A 7488-nucleotide genomic window follows, 5' to 3' on the forward strand; every position below is an offset into this window, starting at 1 on the left:
TTGACTAGTAAATTACAGACAAAGATTCCACTATTTGACATCCCCTAACCTACTCAGATCCAAACCAAACAATCCCAATCTAGTTGACTAATTAAAACAATTTATCTTTTCAGAAGGAGTTTGATGTAGATTTGTTTTTCCTACTAGAACGTACACATTTGTGTTTGTTTTGAGACAAAAAAAAATATTTAACTCACAACTATTGACTCAGTGTAACTTGATAAAAAAAATCGATTTTTTACCATCTCCTAACCCTCTTAGTTTCAAAACATAGATAAAATACCCCCAAACACTCTTTTTGGAGGACAATTTTACCAATAATTCATAGATATGGCAAGTTCAGCCACCTAAGCAGTTGTCATATTGATTACTTAAGTGTGAAACAAAAAAGAGAAATTGTTTTCTTCATTTCTGCGAACATCCCGTGCAAACCAAAAAAAACTGCAATTTATTTTGAAAAGAAGAAAGCCCACTTTTCACCATAAACTCTTGAGGAAGTTCACATTTGCTCCTTTAAACTTCAATAGTTTGAATCGGATCCTGAACTCTTGAAAACGTTCATATGACATCAATCTCTAGAAGACTCTTATGTGGACAACATTGTTGGGATTTGTAGCAGAAAACAAAAAATTCTAACTAACGAAATCCGGTTGTCCAAATCTATATATGTAGTAAAGCAGTAACGGAGGTGATATCGGTAACATATCATCGTAGACCGATAGCGGTTAACGTCCGCCAAAACATGGACGATGTAGTCGAGCAGGCGACACCGACCTCAGGGTCGTGAAGAAGTCCTCTCTCCGATGTCAAATCTCGCAAGTGCAACACCTTGTAGTTTTGGACACATACGGTGCTCAACGATGCTCCCGGCTCCGATCCAACAAAATTGCGAAAGTAGATCTTCTAGATCCGGATCCGGCAGCGCTCCCGCGTACCGGGTGGAGTTGTCTCCTCCTTCGGGGAACCACGCAAAGTCGGAAACTGGAGAGACATTTCTCTATTTTATTGTGCGTTTATTTGACCCCAATTAACCTATATATAGGGGACAAGGGGTGCTACGCATCATATGCAGGCAATGTGGAACTAAAGAAAAAGAAACAAGAGGGGAGCTAGCCGGCCGAGCCCGTGCCAACGCACGCTCGCGCGCTCTCCCTGGCCGGCTGGCCGGGTGGGTCGGCCTCTCCTTTTTTCTTTTTTATTTTCTTTTTTATTTGGCTTCTTCTATTGAGCCTAATAAAATAGGGATGCCATTTTTAATTAATTAAAAATCATATTTTTGTTAAATTAAATATATTTCAATATATTGGTAAATCCAATCAAATATTAAACGTATCATTAATTTCCATTAGTTCGAGACACCTCCCGAACTATTCCGAACATCTTTCGGACCTCACCGGAATCCTATTCCGGATATATCTCTCAACTCCGATGAATCTAAAACCATCTATAGTTTCGTTGAATCCTTAAGTATGTTTTCCTACGGTTCGAGAATGACACAGACATAATCGAGACACTCTCTAATCAATGATCACCGGCGAGTTCTGGAGAACAATAGTGACCCCCATGTATTCTACGAAGATGTGTTCGTCATTTCAACCATTAAGTCATATCCCATTCCCTTTTGTACTTCGATACCAGCACTCATCCGAGAATTTATCATCGGTATCATGATACCTAGTTCGAGCTCGTTACCGACAAGGCTATTGAACTCGTTCCGTTCGACTCCATCCTCATGACCTAGTCATGTGTTGCAACTCGGATGTAATCTCACCGAGTGGGCTAGAGTATCTTCCGTCACGCGGATGAACAAATCCGTACGCCTCCCTCAACCATCCCATTTGAATACCTAGCTGCAACTTTATGACCACCCTGCTACGGTGTGGCGATTGATGCGGCGAAAGCATCCTCCGGTAACGGTGATTAGATATGGTCTCACGGACTAAGGATTAGGTTGCTACGCTTTCATAAATATCGTAACGTTTGAACTTGATGTGACTTTGATCTCGTTACAATACTTATATATAGGAATGTCCTTCATATCATAAGTACTATACTAAATATACTAATACTAAATGGTAACAAACTTCTTTTTTCTCACAATTTTGAATTTCTTTTGGATTAACCCTGAGCTGCCACGAAGGTGTTTTGAATGTTTTGATTTCTGCTAGGTATTCTCTGTGTACAGTTTCGTTACCCTCTATGAATTTTCGTGAGACTCAGAGTTCACATAAGGCTGACACATGGGCACTTTTCCATCATGATGGGCTTCTTAGGTGCACTGGTCGTGTGTTTTTAGCGACGGTGCGGTGTGGGGTGTTGTGCCAGTCAAAGCGGTGGTGCTACTGCTGTCTCCTTTCTGCTTTCTGTTCCCTCTTTTTTTCTCCCGTCTCTGTCCCGGCGCCGCTTCCTCCTCTTTCTTCTCCATGGTCTTCGGCGGCCTCCTCGACCCCGCCTCTGTGCTTCCCTGATCAGCCCCCGCCCCCGCCCTTCAGAGCGGGGCCGCAGAAGCCTCCCGGACTCCACCGCATCTTTCGGCGGTCCGTACAAGGGCACCCGCGTCTGGCTTGGCAGGTTTGACACTGGCCATTGATGCCGCCCGGGCCTACGACATCGCCGCCCGCCGCCTCCGACTGCCGGCGCGCGCCCGATTCCTCCCGGCACCTGGTCCTTCCCTCTACCTGAGCTCCTTCCTGACCTCACTCATGCCCCGATCTTCTCCGTTCCCTCCCGGAGCTCTCTCCGCTTCTGAGGTTACCGAGCTCCCCCTTTTTCATCATATCTGGTTCCTACCACTGCTGGCCGATTCATTGTCTACGCGTGCGCTGCTCTGGCGATTTGTTCTTCCTTCCAACCACCAGCGCCCCCACGAAGAGCTCGCCAGCCAGGTTCGACGCGATAGCACGGTCTCTAGGCGGGGAATCTCGAGGTTTTCAGGGATGGTGGGCGAGCTGCTGGCAGATAAGCATCAGGCGGCAGCAGATTGTTCCGCCAGCGGCCCATAGATGAAGAGGAGAGAAGGGTAGAAGACGGCAGGGAAACCCTAGGCGGCATGGCGGCCGTGCGTGCGACAGAGCATGGGAGATGGTGCTGCTTTTGGGGGGATGTGTTGTTGCCTGCAAGATGGTGCCACGGCGGTGGAAATTGGATCAGGCAAGTTGTTTCCCCGCTCCAGAACTCTTGCTGATAACATGTTTGTTCCCTACTGATTATTTGTTTCATCCGTATAACACTGATTAGTCTTCTCTCTTATTTTTCCTGATACAGTTTGTATAAGACATCTCATGTTTATGGTTTCTGTGTCGATTTCGGCCACCATTGAGTTTGGAGATTGAAATTATCTTTTTTGTGGAAGCATTTAGGATGAGATGAGCATGCAATATGTCATTGCAGCTACCTGGATATGCTCTTTACGACACTGAATTTTATACACCGTATCTTCAGCAGACTAGAAACATCATTGTTATTGGCTTTTTGTAACAAGTGGCTGGCTGGTTTGTTATATGACGACATAATCTAGATGAAGAGAAGCAAGAGGTATGGTCCAGTATCTATTACATATGCAGACGGTGTATTTCTGGTTGCATAAAATTTATTTCTGTATCCTACCTGAAAACAGATGGTTGCCCTTAGCTAAGAAATCTAAAATTTTGTGCAGGCATATTCAGAATGATTTTTCCTGAAACCAAGCATGTCTTGAAAGTCTCAGATTGGTAGCTTATATCTTCAGAAATTATACTCTACGAAGGATGGATCACCGTTTAGGTGAGAAAAAAATATGTTTCTTCTAGATTATTTTGGTGTCTGGCGGCACATGCACATTTAATTGTTTTGTTCTCATTTATCTCTTTCTTAGTTCTTGTGCTTTCTTTTGATTTGGTTGCAGACAAATTTCTTAAATAAAAAATAAACAAATAATAGATTTATGGGTCTAATACATTTTTCTATATTCAGGTTGTCACGTTGTGAAAGCCAACCCGCTGCGAGAAAATGTCATGCGGAGAAACTATTTTAATTCACACAAGTTTCTGCGTAACGATTAATGGTACATAGCTGCAAATATGAATGAATTGGCAGCCTGGGAATGTCTATTTTACTGGTCCTTATAAGGTAAATTAGTAATGCATAATTTTCGTGGAAACTAATATTTTGTTGCAAAGATAACTTTTCATTCTTCGCTTTGCAACAGGTGTCCAATTTTTGTAAGTAAGAAAGTACTCCCTGTTTTACTTTTTGCAGGGCATTTGATGCATTGAAACAGTATTATATTGAGCTCCATGAGGGACCATGTTGCAAGTTCACTGAGGGTACCAAATGGTCATTTTAATTTTCAAATAGTTCCATCTAAACACCATTTGCCAATATCTTTAGTCAATAGTAGCTAGCAGGCCAAACAAAAACGTAATAACCAGATCCAAACGTCAGTCGTGCTCCCTTATGTGTTGCTAGAGTAACCTGATGATGGATTCATGGGTTTTGGTTTTGTTAACTGGACCAGAAATATACTATTCCACCACATGTGATCCTCTGGAATAATGGAGAAGTTAAATGAGAGTTTGCTGATGGGCAGCATTTTTCTTTTCCTCCCAATAGTTCTTGAGTTTGTTAGTGAGCACCAATTCTTTTTCTGAGAACAACAGTCATTTGTAGTCTAATTGGATGCCCTAATGTGCAGCCATCTATATACATGCGTCCCTGATTCTAAAAACGCCATTGTTTCACTTTATCCCCTATTAGGGCAAGTAAGCAACAAGGCAGTTATCTTCAGAGTAACCATAGAAACATGAATTGGCAGTTGCTCTCCGTACTTTGTAAATTCAGATACGTGCCCTTGCTATGATAAAATGCTTCTGTTGTTCCTGAATTTCCCTGTTACAATATGCACTTTGGTGTTTTTATTCTTAAGTTACCATTTCTTGATTTGTAGGTGTAGAATGGATCTTTTGTGCTGCATGCTTTTACATGCATCTCATTGTGTTGTTGCCCTGCTAGATTTTAGGTCTTTTGCATTGCCAATATTACGATTTAGGGATGTACGGCTGATACTGGTTGGTTAATAGTATTGGCAATATACCTAATACTTAATGTATGTATTATGCTTATTTCCGTACCGCGCCTGAGGTGATGTCCGTCAGTGTTTTCATTTCCTATTTGGTTCAGGTTTCTGAAAAATGATTTATACTTCAAACTATAAATGAGAGGGAGATAGATTTTATATGTGATTCTGCAGTGTACCCATCCAGACATTGCAAATAACATATTGTTTTGTCTCCATATAAACTTGTTGCCGTTTTTCAATGAAAATGGGAATACTTCACGACTTGCAGTTTATTCCTTGATTTTCTGTCTGAAATATTTTTTTGTGCTAGACTTCTTTTCTCATTGATCTACATTTCTACATGACCAACACCGCTCTCACGTGATTTGACAAAAAATGGTACTCATTGTGAAGTGGCATGCTTAAACACCTAAGTCTGTACAAAAGCAACTTGTGATTTGTGGGCTTATGGTACGATTTCTGTGAGAAGTTCCCTCTTACGGGTTAGGGATCTGACAATATCTGATGGAGTTCTTGAAGTAGTGGGTTTGAACTTGATCAGGAGGAAACAGGCCTGAAGTTGATATCTTCTGATCGGGTTGACTATGGTTGATCCAGTACTATAAGGATGAAAGTACCTTGCCATGGTTGGTTTCCTGCTACTTTGTAGGAGGTGAGGAGTTCCTTGAGAATTTACAAATTTATGAACTCATAGCTGGAGACAGAAACCACCTATATTCGATCCAGTACTATAAGGATGAAAGTACCTTGCCATGGTTGGTTTCCTGCTACTTTGTAGGAGGTGAGGAGTTCCTTGAGAATTTACACATTTATGAACTCAGAGCTGGAGACAGAAACCACCTATATTCGGAGATGATCTAGCATCTTTGGTTTCAAATTGCAGAGGCCCTACATCAAATTGCTCCATTGTTTTTCTGTGTATACTTACATTTAAATTAGCTCTAATGTTCCCAAAAAAGCTTAGCTCAGTAGCCAAAGGACCGCCAAGGCTACATAAGACTGCACACTAGAAGGTATAATGTTCCCTTCTGTGTCCAATTTATTGAGTACAGATTTTAGCCATATATGAAAGTGTTGCCAGCAGCATAACTTTAGATGCTGACGCAGAATCAAATTTGCATAACTAGCATTCACATTCTTCAAACTTCAGAACAAAGCTTCTTGAGAACAATGAAGATATCCACATTATTCAAACTTCTGGACAAAACAGCTTTTTTTTGAGAGAGGAAGCAGCTTTTCTTGGGCCGCTGTCAAGGCCACTGTAAAAGAGGTGAGTGTTATCTTATACATCCAATTGATCATCAACATGATGAGCTTGCAAACATCTTTGGCCAGCTTATTAAAGGAAAACTGACAGATACCATGGTACATTGTTATTTTGTTGCCCAGGAAAACAATGATCCTCTGCTTCCTACTTTATCAATAATAAGTTGTAGCATGTGTCATCTTGGGATCTTCAACAACCATAATTGTGTGTCACAATCGATTCTATTTTTAATACAAGGAAGATTTTTCTTTGCTGCTTCTGGATATTTCAAGTCTGAATTGATTCGGAGAAGGGATCCATATGTATGGTGATGTCCCCTCAAATTTGTATTTCGATTTTAATCTGTATTGCCGGTACTGTTGTACTATTCAGAAAAATAAATACCCCCTTTTCCTCACATATTGTTCTAAATATGAGAGGAGTCCAGGATTAAAATTAATGTCGCTTTAGTAGTACATGTGATATTTATGAATATACATCAAGTGAGCTACTTAGTTTTTCTCACAGTATCCTGTTTTATAGGACATATGGGAATGAGAAAGTTGTTGCCCTGGGAGGGTTTCTGCAACTTGACCCTGCATGACCCCCCATGGACAAAGCGCAGCATTTTCTTCTATTACTATCGACTCTTGCATGTCTCCTGACAAGAAAGAGGGCATCATCAGTAGAACAAGGAAATATTTTCAGATATGGGCGCTAGCTTAGGCTTCCAGCAGGTGTGCGTGAGTAGTCATATAGAGAGTAGTATGTGTGTGTGGTTTGGCCGGAGCTGTTGTAATCACACAATGTAATTCTCTCTTCTATGTTACTGACATGACATGCAAGCTTTGCATGTTCTTGAAAAGAAAAGAGGGCAACACATTCATTGATCTGAGGACTCTCGACTCTTCCATGTCCCCTGACAAGAAAGAGTGCAGTACATTCATTGATTTGAACACTCTCGGCAGTACATTCATGATATTTTTTTTTACAAATATGATGCTCTTTCAAATTGTCATCCCCAAAAATGACACCCTATCAAATTGTTTGTCAAAAACGGCATGGCGGGAGCCAACACGTGTCTTTCTGCAAACTGGAGAGGCATGAAGTGACTTTTCCGTCAGCTGGAGAGAGGGGAGGTGACTTTGTGCGAAATGATCCTAGGCATATGCCATGCTGCACTTTC

At 41.4% G+C, this 7488-nt stretch overlaps 1 long non-coding RNA gene across 4 annotated transcripts; it reads left to right on the forward strand.

Moving 5' to 3' along the window:
* The first annotated feature begins 2348 nt into the window (after positions 1-2348).
* Positions 2349-7192, forward strand: LOC127298764 (uncharacterized). Of its 4 annotated transcripts, XR_011744611.1 has the most exons (9): positions 2349-2750; positions 2859-3150; positions 3265-3534; positions 3656-3762; positions 3952-4107; positions 4237-6069; positions 6207-6326; positions 6446-6625; positions 6846-7192. It is a non-coding gene; the product is annotated as an uncharacterized lncRNA (long non-coding RNA). The 4 variants fall into 4 exon arrangements; XR_007850116.2 differs by having other exon boundaries at positions 2349-3150; positions 6164-6326; XR_007850117.2 differs by having other exon boundaries at positions 2349-3150; positions 6184-6326.
* The last annotated feature ends 296 nt before the right edge of the window (positions 7193-7488 follow it).

Source organism: Lolium perenne, chromosome 5, assembly GCF_019359855.2.
Source record: "Lolium perenne isolate Kyuss_39 chromosome 5, Kyuss_2.0, whole genome shotgun sequence".
NCBI lineage: Eukaryota > Viridiplantae > Streptophyta > Magnoliopsida > Poales > Poaceae > Lolium > Lolium perenne.